The sequence below is a fragment of the Euphorbia lathyris genome, chromosome 7, assembly GCF_963576675.1.
Source record: "Euphorbia lathyris chromosome 7, ddEupLath1.1, whole genome shotgun sequence".
Taxonomy (NCBI): domain Eukaryota; kingdom Viridiplantae; phylum Streptophyta; class Magnoliopsida; order Malpighiales; family Euphorbiaceae; genus Euphorbia; species Euphorbia lathyris.
In genome coordinates, this window is record NC_088916.1 from 12154046 (window position 1) to 12171528 (window position 17483).

Genomic DNA, 17483 nt, shown 5'->3' on the forward strand with positions numbered 1-17483 from the left:
GGAGGGACTCAAGGGCTTGTCTGATCCATTCCTCCATCGACCTTGGCTGTAGTTTATCCAGACGAAGCGAGAGGTTGGCATGATTCCAAACCTTCCGCGCTTCCTGACATAGAACGAAACAATGGATTAAAGATTCGTTAGGTTCAGCACATACCTGGCACACATTGTGAACTGGTATTCCACGCCTTTCTAATGCATCAGAACAGGGAAGGAGGCCCTTTATTAATCTCCAGCAGAAGTGGGCGATTTTAGCAGGCAGCTGCAACTTCCAAAAATTCCTGAACCAATTCCCATCTGTCTCTGACGTACCTGGTCGTCCTATTTCAGCCTGTCGAAGTTGCTCAGCAAGATAATAAGCTGTTCTAACCGTGAATATTCCGTGTTTATCCGGGCCCCAATAGCGTTCATCCTCAGGCAGCCGCGCACTTAATTTGATCTTCTTTATTTCATGAATATCTGAAGGGATCAGATTTGAGGCAAGAGCAGTAGAGTCCCAACGGGAGTTATTACCGTTAATTAATTCAGACACCAATTCAGGACCAGCGGATTAGAGGGCCATAATTGGTTTCCTGCTATTTAGCCCCGGGATCCAGTTATCCTTCATTATTCGAATAGAGAGCCCGTTACCTACTCTCCACATCAGCCCTTTTTTCACAATCTCACGTGCTTTTATCAGCCCTCTCCAAAAGAAGCTCGGTGAAGTCCCAAGGGTCGCATTGAGGAAACCGTTGCCCTTAAAGTACTTAGCCTCCAGAATTCTCGAGCACAAGGAAGTCGGTCGGTTTAGGATTCGCCAACACTGCTTAGACAACAGCGCTAAGTTGAAGGACTGTAGCCATCTAAATCCAAGCCCTCCCTGATCCTTCGATTGACAGGTGGCCTCCCAAGCCAGCCAATGAATAGTGCGCTTGCCAGGCTTACCTCCCCACCAAAATTGACTAATAATACCCTGAATTTCAGCACATAACGAATCAGGGAGTAAGAAACATGACATGATATATTGAGGGATAGCCTGAATTACCGCCTTGATAAGGACCTCTTTTCCTCCGGCTGACAAAAATCGCTCTTCCCAACCTTGAAGCCTTTTCCTAATTCTGTCTTTGATAGAACTGAACACCAACTTCTTAGATTTCCCAATGATAGTTGGGAGACCCAGGTATTTTGGGAAAGCGCCAGTTTTCTTGACCTGGAGGAGAGAGCAGATTTGTGCTCTTCTTAGCTCGGGGACCCCATGACTAAAGAAGATTTCCGATTTATCAAAATTGATTAGCTGCCCGGATGCTTTCTCATAGTGTCGGAGAATCTCATTAATCATATCTGCTTCAGCTAGAGTTACGTGACCAAATACGATAGAGTCATCAGCAAAAAATAGGTGAGAGATAACAGGGCTGATCTACATACTTTAATTCCATGAAGGTGTTTCTGTGCGATTGCATGTCTGATGTTTGCTGATAAGGCTTCAGCACATAGGAGGAAGAGATATGGCGAAATTGGGTCTCCTTGTCGGAGCCCACGAGTCGGGGCAATTGTACCAGAAGGTTGACCATTTATCAGGAAGGACATAGTTACAGTAGATACACACATTTTAATCAGCTTACTGAAATGTGCAGGAAAGCCCATCTGGTTCAGGACTTGTTGGAGGAAGATCCATTCCACCCTATCATAGGCCTTGCTCATGTCAATCTTGAGGGCGAAGCTCCCTCTAGTCCCCTTCAATTTCGTTTTCATACTGTGAAAAACCTCAAAAGCTACAATAGCATTATCAGTAATTTGTCGACCGGCCACAAAAGCTGATTGAGTGTCATTAATGATATCTGGGAGAGCCGCCTTCAGCATGTTTGCAATAGTTTTAGAGATAATCTTGTATAGGACATTGCACAGGGCGATAGGCCGGAGGTCTTGCATTTTGCTTGGGTTTCTGACCTTGGGGATCAAGGCTATGTGCGTATGATTTAGTTCAGGAGGCATTTCACTTGTTTGAAGGATTTTGAGGATAAAATTGCACACATCGTCACCCAACAAATCCCATGAGTACTGAAAAAAGGAAGCCGACATGCCATCAGGTCCAGGGGACTTACTGGGATGCATCTGATGCAGGGCCTCCTTGATTTCCTCTTTACAGAAAGGTGCCTGAAGCATAGTTGTCTGCTCTTCAGTCAAACGGGTATCAACTCTTTCAGCCATGAGTTCATCGTCAGGGTTTGAACTGGTGAAAAGGTCACTAAAGTATGACAGGATCACTTCTTCAATCTGCTGTGTGTCTTCCACCAGCTGCCCTGCCTCATTTTGGATTTTATTTATACGATTGTTGCGTCGTCGGGCATTACACTTAGCATGAAAGAAGCCTGTGTTACGATCCCCGGCTTGGAGCCAATCAATTCTGGCTCTCTGCTTCCATTTCTGTTCTTCAAATAGCAATAGCTCAGAGATTCGCCTTGTCAGTTCCGCCTCTAGAGGTTTCTTAGCAGGATCAGCAGCCTGTTGCAGCTTATTAAGAGAGTTTGTTGCTTCCCTGATTTTTCGATGACTGTCCCCAAAGGTAACTTTGTTCCATACCTGCAGCTTTTCGGAGATTTCAGTGAGTCGTTGTTGAATCTGATCTCGTCCAGACCGTGAACTCGCCCAGATTTCCTGAATAAGATCTTTGTACTGTTCGTGTCTGTGCCAACCTTGTTCAAATCTGAACCGATTTCGCGATTTCCTGGACCTTGGTTCCTTTCTCATTATATCAAGTAAAATTGGATTATGGTCGGAGCTGATCCGGGGTAGATGCTGAACTGTATTCGCCTCATTCAACGCCATCCAAGCCTCATTGCCAAGAAAACGATCTAATCTCTCCCAAATCGCCGCCCCACCAGACCGACGATTATACCAGGTGAAACCCGTCTCTGAATATCCCAGGTCCTGAAGGTCACAGTTCGCCAGAGCCACACGGAATTCCTCCATTTCCCGATTATCTCTAATCCACCCACCTTGCTTCTCACTGGACCACATAATTTCGTTGAAGTCACCAAAACAGAGAAGGGGATGCGGGTCCAATTTACCCAGGTAATTGAGGAGGTCCCACGTAAGATGTTTGTTATGTTTCTCCGGCCAACCATAAATACCCATACCTCGCCATCGTGTCAAGTTGTCTTGCTGTAGAAAAAAATAGACACAATGTTGTGAGTAGTGTCTGATTTCTAGATCAATCTCCTTTCTCCAAGCTAGAATTAAACCACCACTCTTTCCAACTGCATCAATCATGAAAAAATTGAAATCTGTAAAGCTATGACTCAGATTGCTTTTTCCTTTTTTCCCTATCCGAGTCTCCATTAGGAAAAGGATGTCTGGGTGTTGCTCCCTCATAATCTTCTTGAGGGCTCTGAACGTCCAAGGATTACCCAGACCTTGAACGTTCCAACTTAGGATTTTCATTGCTGGGGGTGGGGCTCCTCCGAGTCCCCCACCCTTCTATTCATCGAGATGTCGATACACTTCTTTTTCTGATCCCTTGCCTCTTGCATAATTACGTCGTTATCAATCTGTCGTTTGAGTGTGGCACTTTTAGATCCCCGCCACTTTCAGTAGCTTTCATACGTCTTTCTCTATTAATTTTGACAGTACGCAACTTAGTTTTTGGGTGAATGATTTATTTTTTTTTTACAAAATTCAATGATTTGTACTTTTTAGGAATTTTAATACATTTTCATATTTTGAAATTCTGTGAAACAATAATAATAAAATAGGAGATTAATTAAGAAATATATTAAAATATAACGAAAAACCAAAAATTAAATTAAACTACAATTAAAATTAAATATTATATTTACGATACAAAAGAATTACAATATATATTAAACAAAATTTGAATTAAACTTCAATTAAAATTAAATATTATATCTACGATATAAAAGAATTACAATCTATATTAAAATGGAAGCAACATCAATATATTATTCTATAAACTATTACAATCAATATTTTTCTAATGTTGCATATGAAGAAACTTTATCAATTCAATATGTTACATATAAAAAAATCGTAAAAATTAGTCACAAATTCATCTTGATGATAATCATTTTGCTTGATAGAATTTCATGATCACCAAGTATTCGAATTCAATTATTCATTATGCTAAAATAAACCAATATATCTATTTGAATCAGTTTAAGGTGATGATTTCTCCTATTTTCATCTCGTAATATCTCATCAAGACATTCAATCAATTTGTTCTTCATTCTTTCACTATATAGAATATCACTCACGCTCACAGATAACACTTATTAGACTTCATTAGTATTTTCTAATAATTATATATTCTTGAATTTTGTAAGAAAAAAAACAAACAAAACAATATAAAACAAAAATGAAGGACAAAAAAGATAATTTGGAGAGAATCATCTTCCTCTCAGGTTTTTTTTTTGAAAATAAGAGAGAATGTCGAGATATAAACATATAAAGAGGAGAGTGAAAACATTTTTTGCCTATGAGGGTCACTTGGTATGTCCTATAGACAATTGTTCTAGGATACAAACTTAATGTAAATAAAGCGTTCTTTATATCATTTGTTTTAATGAGATATGGTTTCATAACTATATAAAGGCAATCCCTTTTAAGAACTAAATAAAGTCTAATAAAAGGAAATCCATAAGCTTGTTTAGTGATTATAAAGTGTTCTTACAAGCATGAAGTGAGACGAAACTTTATAATAAACTAATAAACTTAAAACCACCCCAAGTCAAGTAATATGTTTAGGATTGACATATCACTGCTGAGACTTGCATGTAACAATGTCTTCTGTCGAGACAAAAAGCTGATCTCACAAGCTTCATATATACAGATATCTGGACAGTTACGTGGATTAAATGAAAAGGAGTTCATTAGGATTGGGGACCCGACTTGAGATAACAGGATGGGTAGATTCATCCTTGTCACCTATTCATCTCATTGGTATTAATAGGTATAAGTAATCCTCAGACTCAAAGGAATGTTAATTAGTGATTCTGGATTACGGAATGTGATGCTTTGATCCTGTTGTAACACGATCCATAACAGAGATGACTCTGGGGTGTGGACGGCAGATGTTGGGTATCACAGGAAGTAATTGCAGGATAATTATACATTGGATTGAGCATTTGTCACTCCCGATAAATGGGAGATACGTCCAAGGATCGCTTGTGGAAGACTCGACTCTAAATCCTTGCAAGGTGATAGCTTAAGACTTGAAATACAGATTTCACTTAACCTATCTAATTGGAGTTGATTCGGCCTGTACAAGTAAAACGAACGTCTCGCTATATGTGACTTGACATTATACATAGTCATAAGATTCAGTTCAAGGATGTAGTTGATAAATGATCGAAATATACTGTAACTAATACGGATAGGTCAACGACAGAATCAACCTGTCTTCTTATAGCTCTGGGGGAATGTTTCGGGTTTGCTAATCACATTTAGCGTACTCATTCCGTTATGCAAAGATTAAATATAATTATGTGAAAATTAATTTAATAGTTGCATACGGCTAGAAGCAATAAGAACCTAATGGGTCACACATAAGACTTGGAGCCCAAAAGAGAAACAGATGTTAATTAATTGATGGAAGCCCAACTGAGTCCACTAAGGCCCAGTAGAGAGAGGGGGGCGATTTTATGTATGAAAATACATAAATAATTTAATTTGATTTTAACAATTCTAATTAGATTATGATTGTGAATTAAATTAATAAAAGGATAAATAAGTTAGGAGGTTTAATGAGATTAAAATTACTCCTATTATTATCCTATAAGGTTATTATTATTATATTTATATTTAGATATATTAATAGATAATAAATAAGAATTATATTCCGAATTAAATTCTTATTCAGTAACCTAATTCTATCTAACTAGGGTTTAGATACAAGAGAGTATTTATACCCCCTTCCTATGTAAATTTCGGCCAACCCTAGCCAGAGAGAGAGAGAGAGAGAATTTCGACCCACAAGTTTGAGGACGAGATTGTCTACCGCTTCTTTCCGTTCAATTGATTTTCATCTCTTTCTTTTATTCCTTGATCTTGTGTTGATTGATTAGAGGCCATCTATTCTTGATTGCTTTTATACGGTTTATATCTAACTTGATTTTGGGTTGTGTTTGTTTTGTGCTCGTGAACTCGGAGTAAGAGTTGAGGGCACTTCGCTTGCAACGGTAGATAGTTCATCAAAAGGTATTTCCTTCTATCCCTCTTTATATGAAATAACGATTAACGGATCTTGGGTTAATGGAAAAAGGTTAAAATTTTTATATTTCCGCTGCCATACGTTAGCCTTAAATTCCTTCAGTGGTATCAGAGCCTGCGTTAAATCCGTTATTTCATATATGAAAATTAAAAGGTTTTTTAATCAGATTGAATAAATATTTATAGTTAGGTTAATCAACAAAACTGTTTTGATTAATTAGTTCTAAAGATAACTAAGTTTTAATTAATTATTAATTAAAATAGTTTATACATATGTTCCTAATAATTTTGATTGATAATCATTATAACAAAATCTATTAGTTTTATAGTTAGATTGATAAAAGTTAGTTTTATTGATTCTAAAGATAAAACGGAAAATCTATAATAGGTTTTTTTATTTTCTGAAAATCGTTTTAAAACCGTTTTAGAACTGATATATATATATATATATATAATTATAATAATAAAAAAAACGGACAGCAGTCCGGGTTGCACCGCGAGGCAGCAACCCTGGGTGGCTGGGCGCCACTGCCGTAAGGCAGCGGCGGCCAACCGCGGAGCTGCTGCCAAACGGCGGCGGCACCGTGAGTCTCGGGTCCCTTTTTTTGTGGGCCCGATATGAGAGGACCTCTATTTTATTTTTAAAATTGTTTTTAAATAAAACCGAGTTTTAAATATATATATATATATATATATATATATATATATATATATATATATATTTCAGAAATTAATAGTTTTATGTTTTGATTATCGAATGAAAAATTTATTTAAAAGTTTGTTTTACCTATTTGTAAATCAAAAGTATTAAATGAATTAAAATCAAAATAATTGGGACATGCATAATTAAAGTTTTGTATAGTTGTATTAATCTAAAAGGTTAATATAGAAGATACGAAACTGTTAAAATTAAAATTGGATGAAAGTTAATTTGATGTGTTAATGCGATTAACCTAAATATTACATAAAGTACTTATGTAATCAACCAATTAAATTTATTTAATTGAGTCTATGCATGTTTGGAGTTATGGACATATTTGGACCCTCTTTTAGTCTTTTGGTATTTTTAAAATAGGGCCTGCGAATCCTGCCTTTCTACTATCTATTTTAATTTCTCCTCTCATCTAATTCCATTCGAGTTAATTGAAGTTTTCTTTAGTAGTATAGAAATTAATATGTAATTTCGAGGCGCCATGGAGAAGACGGAGGACCTAAAGAGAAATATGTAATAGTTAGTATTTCCCTAGGTTTGGCCTTTTATTCCGTCTCTGACTCGACGGAATAATTTAGATAATATGTCCATAACACCAATGTATGTGTCTGATGTATGCTAAAGCAAATCAAGACTAAGTTAGATTATGAGACTTGAAATAAAAAAAATCCCTCACTAATTAAAAGTTAAGTAAATAAGCAAGTTATTAAAATCGGTTGCCCCTCCCTAATATTATAATTCAGCCGGCAGTACTGGGGGCCTTTGGGTTGTTGAGCAAACTCAAGCTCGGGGTCTTATGGTAACACCTGAATTATCGAAAATCGTTCTTTCATGAATATGAGGTAATACTTAAATTAGATTATGATAATTGGATGAGCAAACTCATGTTATCATAGACTAATGGGCAATATGGTTGGGATTAATATGAATAGCATATTAGTTACTAATGTGGTTAGTAACCCAATAACCTAGGAATCACATTAAAGATGTGGTTGATTACATGAATCTACCTAACAAATGAGACTAGCTTGTTGAGCAAACTTAAGGCGAAATCTCAGGAGTTAGGATCCTAGCTCACTAAAGGATTTGTGAAATTTTTCGAATTAATATGGAGGGCTATTAATTTGGCAAAATAGTGGGAGCAATTTAAAATGAATTAAAAGACCTATAATTTTAGATTGATGTACTTTAAAGCAAATGAATAACATACGTTTACTCTTTCTCACTCTCAGGTTAAATTAAAACACTCTTAAAATCATGACTAACACCAATCTGCAAAATATACTTACCGATAACAAGTTGAACGGTTCAAACTTCACCGACTGGTATCGCAACCTCAAAATCGTTTTGAAGTTTGAGAAGAAAGGGTATGTACTTGATACACCGATACCCCCTTACCCGGCGAATGGTGCTCCCTACCAAGAATTTTATGCTTACTTGAAGCATAAGGCTGATGACGATCATGCGGGAGACATCATACTTGCATCAATGACACTGGAATTGAAAAGGCAACATGTAGAAATGGATGCCTATTCCATGGTCGCGCACCTGAAAGAGTTGTTTGTGAATCAAACTCGGTGCGAACGCTACGAGATAATAAAGCAGTTATATAGATGCAAGATGCAGGTGGGCACATCTGTAATCGCACATTGTGTCAAGATGATTAGCCTTATCACCAAGTTTTCTAGTATTGGAGATGCGATGGATCATGAACTAAGTGTAAACTTACTTCTTCAGTCCCTCCCCGAGAGCTACTCACAGTTCATCATGAACTACCAAATAAGTGGCTTGCAAACCTCTCTTAAAGAGCTTGCAAATATGCTCGAGACAGTCGAGCCCAATATGAAAGAAAACGAGGGGATATCGGCCCTTGCTATTGAAGGATCAAAAAAGAGGAAAGGGAACTCTCCCAAACCAAACCATCCTAAGAACAGAAAGGGGGCCATGCTCACCGAAACAAAGGGAAAGGAAGTGAAGAAGCCCAAAGGAGAGTGCCACTTTTGTGGTGAAGAAGGGCATTGGAAAAGAAACTGTTTGGTGTACCTAGCTACCCTCAAGAAGGGAGAAGCTGGGACTTCAACATCTGGTATGTTTTATATTGAAATAAATACAATTTCACAGTCTGAATCTTGGGTATTAGATACCAGATGTGGATCTCATATTTGTATGAATATTCAGGGACTCAGACAGACTAAGGAATTGAAGAAAGGAAGCATAAACCTGCGAGTAGGAAATGGAGCAAGAGTTGCCGCCCTCGCCATTGGAGATTATGCTTTGAGTTTGCCCTCTGGGCTTGTAATAGAATTAGGGAATTGTTTGTATGTTCCAGAAATGTCTCGTAACATTATTTCTATTAGTCGTCTTGTTAACGACGGTTTTCATATTTCAATAAAAGACAAACATTGCGATTTTTATAGAGATGAGATTTTCTATTTTTCAGGAATATCACAAAATGGGATTTATGTGCTAGATGACAAAATTTTTGTTTTCGCAATTGATACCAAAAGACATAAGCTAGATAATTCAACTTACTTGTGGCATTGTCGTTTGGGCCATATAAACAAAAGACGCATGCTTAAGCTACATCAAGATGGTCTTATAAATTCAATTGATCCTGAATCATTGGAAACATGCGAAGCATGTTTAAAAGGTAAAATGATAAAGACACCCTTTAGCAATAAAGGTGAGCGTGTATCAGACACTCTAGGATTAATACATTCCGATGTATGCGGTCCTATGTCAGTCCAAGCAAGAGGAGGATTCAGATACTTCATAAGCTTCATAGACGACCATACCCGATATGGTTATATCTACTTGATGAAGCACAAGTCCGAAGCTTTTGAGAAATTCAAATGCTTCAAAAATGAAGTAGAAAATCAATTAGGAAAGAAAATAAAGATACTTCGATCCGATCGAGGTGGCGAATATCTTTCAGATGATTTTCTGAATTATCTAAGTGAATGTGGGATATGTTCACAATGGACACCTCCCTATACACCACAACTCAATGGTGTATCCGAGAGGAGGAACCGTACCTTACTAGATATGGTACGATCCATGATGAGCATAGTATTACTTCCAAAGACATTCTGGGGCTATGCCTTAGAAACTGCCCTCTTCACCCTAAATCGAGTACCAACTAAATCCGCTAGTTCCACACCATATGAATTGTTCGTTGGTAGGAAACCCATATTCTCATTCATGAGAGTATGGGGTTGTTCAGCATTTGTTAAACGCATAGCGTCAGACAAACTAGATTCTAAATCTGATAAGTGTTTCTTCATTGGATACCCTAAGGAAACTGTGGGATATTACTTCTATCATCCAGATGATCAGAAAGTAATAGTATCCAAGCATGCAACCTTCTTAGAGAAAGAGTTTCTCGAAGAAACAGAAAAGGGAAGCATGATTGAGCTTGATGAAGTTCAAGAACAAGAAACACCAACTGAAACAACAAAAGCGGTTGAGGAACCCGAAGCAGTCACATTAGATGAGACTCAAGTGCCACCCATTCGTAGATCACAAAGAGTTCGTGAACTCCCAATTAGATATGGTTTTCTAGTGGGAGATAATGATGAGGTTCTCGTGTTAGACGACGAACCCGAAAACTACGAAGAGGCTCTTAACAGTCCAGATTCTAAAGCATGGCTCGTAGCCATGGATTCTGAGATGGATTCGATGTACACCAACCAAGTGTGGACTTTGGTTGATCCACCCGAAGGGATAAAACCCATTGGGTGCAGGTGGATCTTCAAAAAGAAGACTGACATGGATGGAAAGGTTAGCACCTACAAAGCTAGGTTAGTAGCGAAAGGATATCATCAGAAACAAGGAATTGATTATAACGAAACTTTCTCTCCTGTGGCTATGTCCAAATCAATCAGAATAATGCTCGCTATTGCCGCTCACTACGATTACGAGATTTGGCAAATGGATGTGAAAACAGCTTTCCTAAACGGAAACCTGCTTGAGGATGTATATATGATGCAACCTGAAGGTTTCATATCAAAGGATGCAAACAAGGTTTGAAAACTTCAGAGATCCATTTATGGACTCAAGCAAGCATCAAGAAGCTAGAACAAGCATTTTGACGAAACCATAAAACAATTTGGTTTCGAACAAAATTGCGAAGAAGCTTGCATTTACAAGAAAGCAAGTGGGAGCTCAGTTGCATTTCTGATATTATATGTGGACGATATATTATTAATGGGAAGTGACACAGCTCTACTACAGTCGGTAAAAGTATGGTTATCAGGTAACTTCTCCATGAAAGACCTTGGTGAAGCAGCTTATATACTTGGTATAAAGATCTATAGAGATAGATCAAGAAGACTGCTTGGTCTTTCACATGCTACATACATCAAAAAGGTGCTAAAACGGTTTAGGATGCTTGAATCGAAACGAGGTAACTTACCCATGGTACATGGAGTAAAGTTAAACAATCATCAATGTCCTAAAACCGAAGATGATAAGAAGCGCATGGCTGTAATCCCGTACGCCAGCGCAATCGGTTTGATTATGTATGCTATGCTTTGTAATAGACCTGATGTAGCATTCGCGTTAAGTATAACGAGTCGTTACCAAGGTAATCCGGGAGACGAGCACTGGAATGCCGTCAAGAACATTCTTAAGTACTTGAGAAGGACTAAAGACATGTTCCTAGTGTACGGAGAAGGGGATCTGAAAATAGAAGGATTTTCAGATGCCAGTCATCTCACAGATGAGAATGATTTTAAATCCCAATCAGGATACCTGTTTATCTTGAATGGGGGCGCGGTCAGCTGGAAGAGTTCCAAGCAAGGAAGCGTAGCTTTCTCTACGACCGAGTCAGAGTATATCGTTGTTGCGGAAGCAGCAAAGGAAGCGGTTTGGATTAAGAAGTTCATTACTGAACTTGGTGTGGTGCCTGACATTGTAAATCCCATTACACTATACTATGATAACAATGGACATGTATGAGGAAGCATGCACGAGTGTACGCACCAGCGTTGGGAAGACTGAAGAGTTCCCTATTACGATTGGAGTGCATCAAGGTTCTGCACTAAGCCCTTTTCTTTTTGCCATCGTTATGGATGAACTAACGAGTTCACTTCAAGATGGTATACCATGGTGCATGTTGTTTGCAGATGATATTGTGTTGGTCGATGAGACGAAAGAAGGCGTGGAGAGGAAGTTGGAACTATGGAGACTAACTTTAGAATCTAGAGGCTTTAAGCTAAGCCGAAGTAAGACAGAATATTTGGAGTGTAAGTTTAGCGGCGATAGGAGTAGGGAGGCAGGGACAATCACACTAGATGGGAGAGTTGTTCAAGCATCAGATTGCTTTCGGTATTTAAATCTGGTTGGGCGAAGTGGAAGAGTGCTACGGATTTCCTTTGTGACCCCGACATGCCAAATAGATTGAAGGGAAAATTCTACCGTACGGCAATCAGACCAGCACTATTATATGGTACGGAGTGTTGGGCAGTGAAACACTGTAACACTCATAAGATGTCGGTAGCGGAGATGCGTATGTTGATATGGATGTGTGGTCATACGAGAAAGGATCGGGTGAGTAATGAAATAATGAGGACAAAAGTAGGGGTTACATCAATTGAGAATAAAATGAGGGAAAACCGACTAAGGTGGTTTGGCTATGTAAGACGAAGAGTGCTTGATGCGCCGGTTAGGAGGACTGAAGAGTGGCAAAAGGATGTAGTGGTGAGGGGTAGGGGAAGACCTAAGCAAACTTGGAGGATGGTGATCGCGAGTGATATGAGTTTATTGGGGATTGAGGAAAATATGGTAGTGGATAGGAAAGAGTGGAGGGAGAGAATTTGTGTCGCTGACACGACTTGATTTCACGGTTTTATATGATGGTTCATGTTAGCCGACCCCGAATCATTTCGGGACTAAGGCTTTGTTGTTGTTGTTGTTGTTGTATTAAGTCCATAAATTAATTTTAGTTAAATAGAATTAAATCGCAATTGTAACCACTTAGTATAAAAAAATGTTTTATAATTAATATGTAAAATTAATTATATTAATTAGAATCATTATGCTCAACATTTGAGAATTTGAAGAGATTCAAATAATAATATTTTTCAACAACTTGTCCTATGATCATGTTTCATTTTCATCTGTTAAAAACTCTTGAAATACTAAAAATTTTGTACGAACCATAATATAATAGTTAAAAACTATATAAGCCAATGTTGCAAAAGCAATTATCTTAATATCCCATAATTAATGTACATTTTTAGGATTTTGAGCATCAAAATTTATTATTTACCTTCGTTTTGAATTCGTATCTAGCATAATCCACATTCTTCAAGAATAAACATCTTATCAAGTGTATTAGAGGCTTACAATCTCTTTGTCTAGAAAATTGGAAAAAAATAACTTCTTGATAATAATAATAATATAACATAATTTATAATTGAAATAAACTTCATTGTAAGTATAATATTTCAAACTAAAAAAATGAGTGGATTTCAACAGGTTTTGAATTAGAAAAATTAATATAACTTCAATTAAAGCTAAAAATTGAGTTCATATAAAGCCGAAAATCTAAATTTTAGTTAGAGTTAACAATCGAAACGATAACACCTAGCAACATATACTAAAACAGAATGCAAAAATACAAAATCTTTATTTTAGTCATTTTGAAAAAAAAAGACAAATAAAAAAGAAAACATGGATAAGATAGCGAGAGGTATGGAATCTAGGTAACGACAGAAATGGAATTTTATCTCTAAAAGATGAAACTATAACAACTATTGTTTAATAAAAATAAAACAACAACACAACTGAGAAAACTAAAAATTGAGTTCATATAAAGCCAAAATCTAAATTTTAGTTAGAGTTAACAATCGAAACGATATATAGAAGTTTATTTGTGACTTTTGGATTTCCGTTGCTTTGTGTTTTTTCATCTTCCCGTAACTCTTGCTTTCTTTTATTATTTTAATTAATAGGCTAGTAATTGTTTAATATATTATAAATATAAATATAAATATAAATCTGTTATTTTTAATTAATTAAATCTTTTTAATCAGATTTTTTACTACGTGGACAACTCATCAAAAAGGCTCTAAAACACTTCTATTCATTTCTCTCTGCTTCAGCTATTATATATAGTATAGATACTATACTCGATGTGGGAGGGTTTAATGTACCATCGGTCACTAAATTTTCATAGTTGTTTTAAAATGATCACATAATTTCAATTTGTTTGGATAAAATTATTCAATTTTAAAATTTGTCTTAATTAAGTTACTCCAGTGACTTCAAGAGTAAAAAGACACTAAAAAAGCGACATGACCGTATATCAGCAGCAGTCAACTATCACCGTTAATTGAAACGATATGTTACTACCACATAGCTGATTGAAACGATATGTGGCTTCCACCTACCTGACATATATCATTTTGACCAGCTAGGTGTCATCCACGTATCGTTTCAGTCACATCATTTTTCTGGTACTTTTTTGCTATTGAAGTCGCCAGAGTAACTTAATTGAAAGAAATTTTAAAATTAAATAATATTAAAACAAATTGAAGTCAAGTAACTATTTGAAACAACAATAAAGTTCATTGCGCATTTAACTCCAATATGAGAATTAAAGTGTGTTTATCGACTTCCAAATATAATGGAAATAATAATTAAAAAAAAAGGTGAATAATTTTGAGGTTGTAAGACTATTTTCACGCTCCTTCCTAAAATGAAAGCAAGTAGACGTGTTAAGAGATTGGATCAGACCTAATCCGTTTTTACATATACAATTTAGTCCAGTCTGCACTATATTTACATCTTCGGACCAGATTGAACTTAACTAGAAAAACTAATTCTCAAGACAAGATCGGTTCAGTCCATCCAAGTGAATGGAAAGGAAAAAACAAAAGATGAATTCAATTTTCACTTTAAAGAGACATGCTATAAAAATAGACCACTTTATGAAACTTTTTATCTGGATGGGAATCAAGAAAATTCGAAGTTAGAAATATTGATAGAAAAAAAAAATAAAGATCTGTTATGGGTTGAAAAACCTCTTGTAACTATTCTTTTTGATTCTAAACGTTGGAATCGTCCATCTACATATTTATATTAAAAATAAATTAAAACATAAATTAAATTTTCTAAAAAAACATAAAATTAAATTGTCATTATAAATAATAAATAGTAACAAAAATTTAATAATTATTTGAAAGAACAAGAAAAGCAATGTAACCTTTTCTTCAAAAAGATTATTGCATTTATACTTATAAATGGAAATAATATTGACATATATATACAAATGAAAATAATTTAAATGCACAGAGACAGATACAATAAATTGAAAATAAAAAAAATTAAATTAACATTTTAAATATAATGTTAAATGTAATTAAATTACACATAATTGTTTTATAGTTCGAGCTGAGCTAGGTTAGATTTGGATTTTAAGACATATTTCAAACTTAACCTATTTTATATTGGGCCTTTTACATAAAACACATAATAGGAATCATATTTATATTTTAATCAATATGGATAATTTAATTAACAATATATCAAAAGCATTAAACATATTTGAAAAATGTCGCAGTGATATAGTTATGAATTTCCTACCTTTTGGAATTGTTAACATGATTTGTTTTTAAAAAATGACAGTTTTTTAATTTGATAAAATTCATGAATTTCCTACCTTTTGGAATTGTTAACGTGATTTGTTTTTAAAAAATGACAGTTTTTTAATTTGATAAAATTCAAATTAGTTTTTGACAAAGTTGTAGATATTTTCTAAGAAGTAAATGTGAATGTAAATTTTCCTTTTATATTTGGGTTTTTGCGGGTTTGGAATGAATTGAGCTAAATATGCATCAGGCCCAATTCATTAAAAATGGACTTGGACAGGTTGTTAGAAAATGGATTCACGAACATATCCAATTTAAGGATAGACCTACCCACTCCCAAGGTCAGGACAAACCACAGACCTCGATAAGGGTTTACAGTGGAATTTACAGATTACCTACAAATGAGGGTTAAATTTTGACGGAGTGGGGAATCAAACCTCAAACTTATCAAGCAGAGGTTCAATGTCTTACCACTCGGACCAACCCTTATTGGCGTCAAATTGCAATTGTTAATTTGTATGTGATTTTTTTTTTTTATATATATTTTGTATTGGAGAGAGAATCTACAAGCTTTCTTAATTAGAGTTGGGATAAAGATCAAATTGGGATAAGGTGTAAAAATGCATCTAACATTTACAATCAGAAATAATTTTATTCCTAACATCTAAAATGATGTAATTTTACTCGTAAAATTGCCAGCCAAGAGCAATCTTACTTCTAACATTAACAAGTTGAGTCAATTTGAGAAATAATTAATTAAACTGTCTACTCGGTCATGAATCTTGTCATCTACATTTCACATTTACCTTATTTTATCACTCATTAATAATAGATCACAAACATATGATTAGACGTGAAAAAGCTTTAGAAAATAGTTTGTCTTTTGTACGAATTTGACAAAAAAATTCAAATATTTCACCGAATTTATAAATATTAATCTCCAATTCTATTATTAAATCACAAAAATTATGATTTTTTTAGAACCAACTGATAGGCAATAATAGAATAAGGAACACAATATTTATGATTTATAATAATGTCTGATATTGATTCAACTTACCAATGTCAGAAGTATAATTTCTCGTGGCTACCTACGTTAGGATAAAATTGAACAATTTTAGATGTAAGTGTAAAATTGCTCCCGGATGTAATTATTAGTGGTAGTTTTTGCACTTTATCCCAACCAAATTTATCCTAACGTTTTAAAGAAAGTGCTTGTGCAAATTTAACCGTAATATTTTCTAACAAGACCAATTTTAGCCTACATTATCAAAAATTAGAAAAAACTAGTTTGACTGGCATTTAACTGTTACTTCAGACCTTTCTAATATCAATGTTGTCTAAGATATTTAGTGCATTACTAACAAAATCACAAAAATTCTGTTAAAATTCTAAAAAACTAACTGCTACATATAAGTTAATTACAAAACATTTGTCAAATTGTCTAAAATATTTACTGTGTTATTAACCTAGTTACAAAAAAAAAAAAACCAATAAAAAAATATACGAAATTGTTTCAATTTATCGACAAACTTGTTTGGAATGTCCAATGTGACAGTTAAATAACAGTAAAACCAGTATTTTCAAAATTTCGATTGCGCATGGCTAAAACGGATCTTGCTTGAAAACGTTAGAGTTAAATTTGCATAATTTCATATGTTAGAATTAAATCTGCATTTCGCTTAAAATGTTAGGATTAAATTTGACCATTATCCCATGAGAATTAGATGAAAGATAATTATTTAAAATAAAATAATAATTGTGAGTTTCATTTTATTAACTGTTTAAGATTGACTTGAGTGGTTAAGGGTCTCAAGTCACTTAAACTAGATCTCGTGTTCGAATCCTAGTGTCGTCAAAAGTTTTAATTGGGAAGATCCATCTAAAAGGTGTTTGACGAGTCTCGAACCGAAAAATCAGAATAAAAATAAAAATTAACATGACTGATTCAAGAGCTAACGAGAAAAAATGTTGTT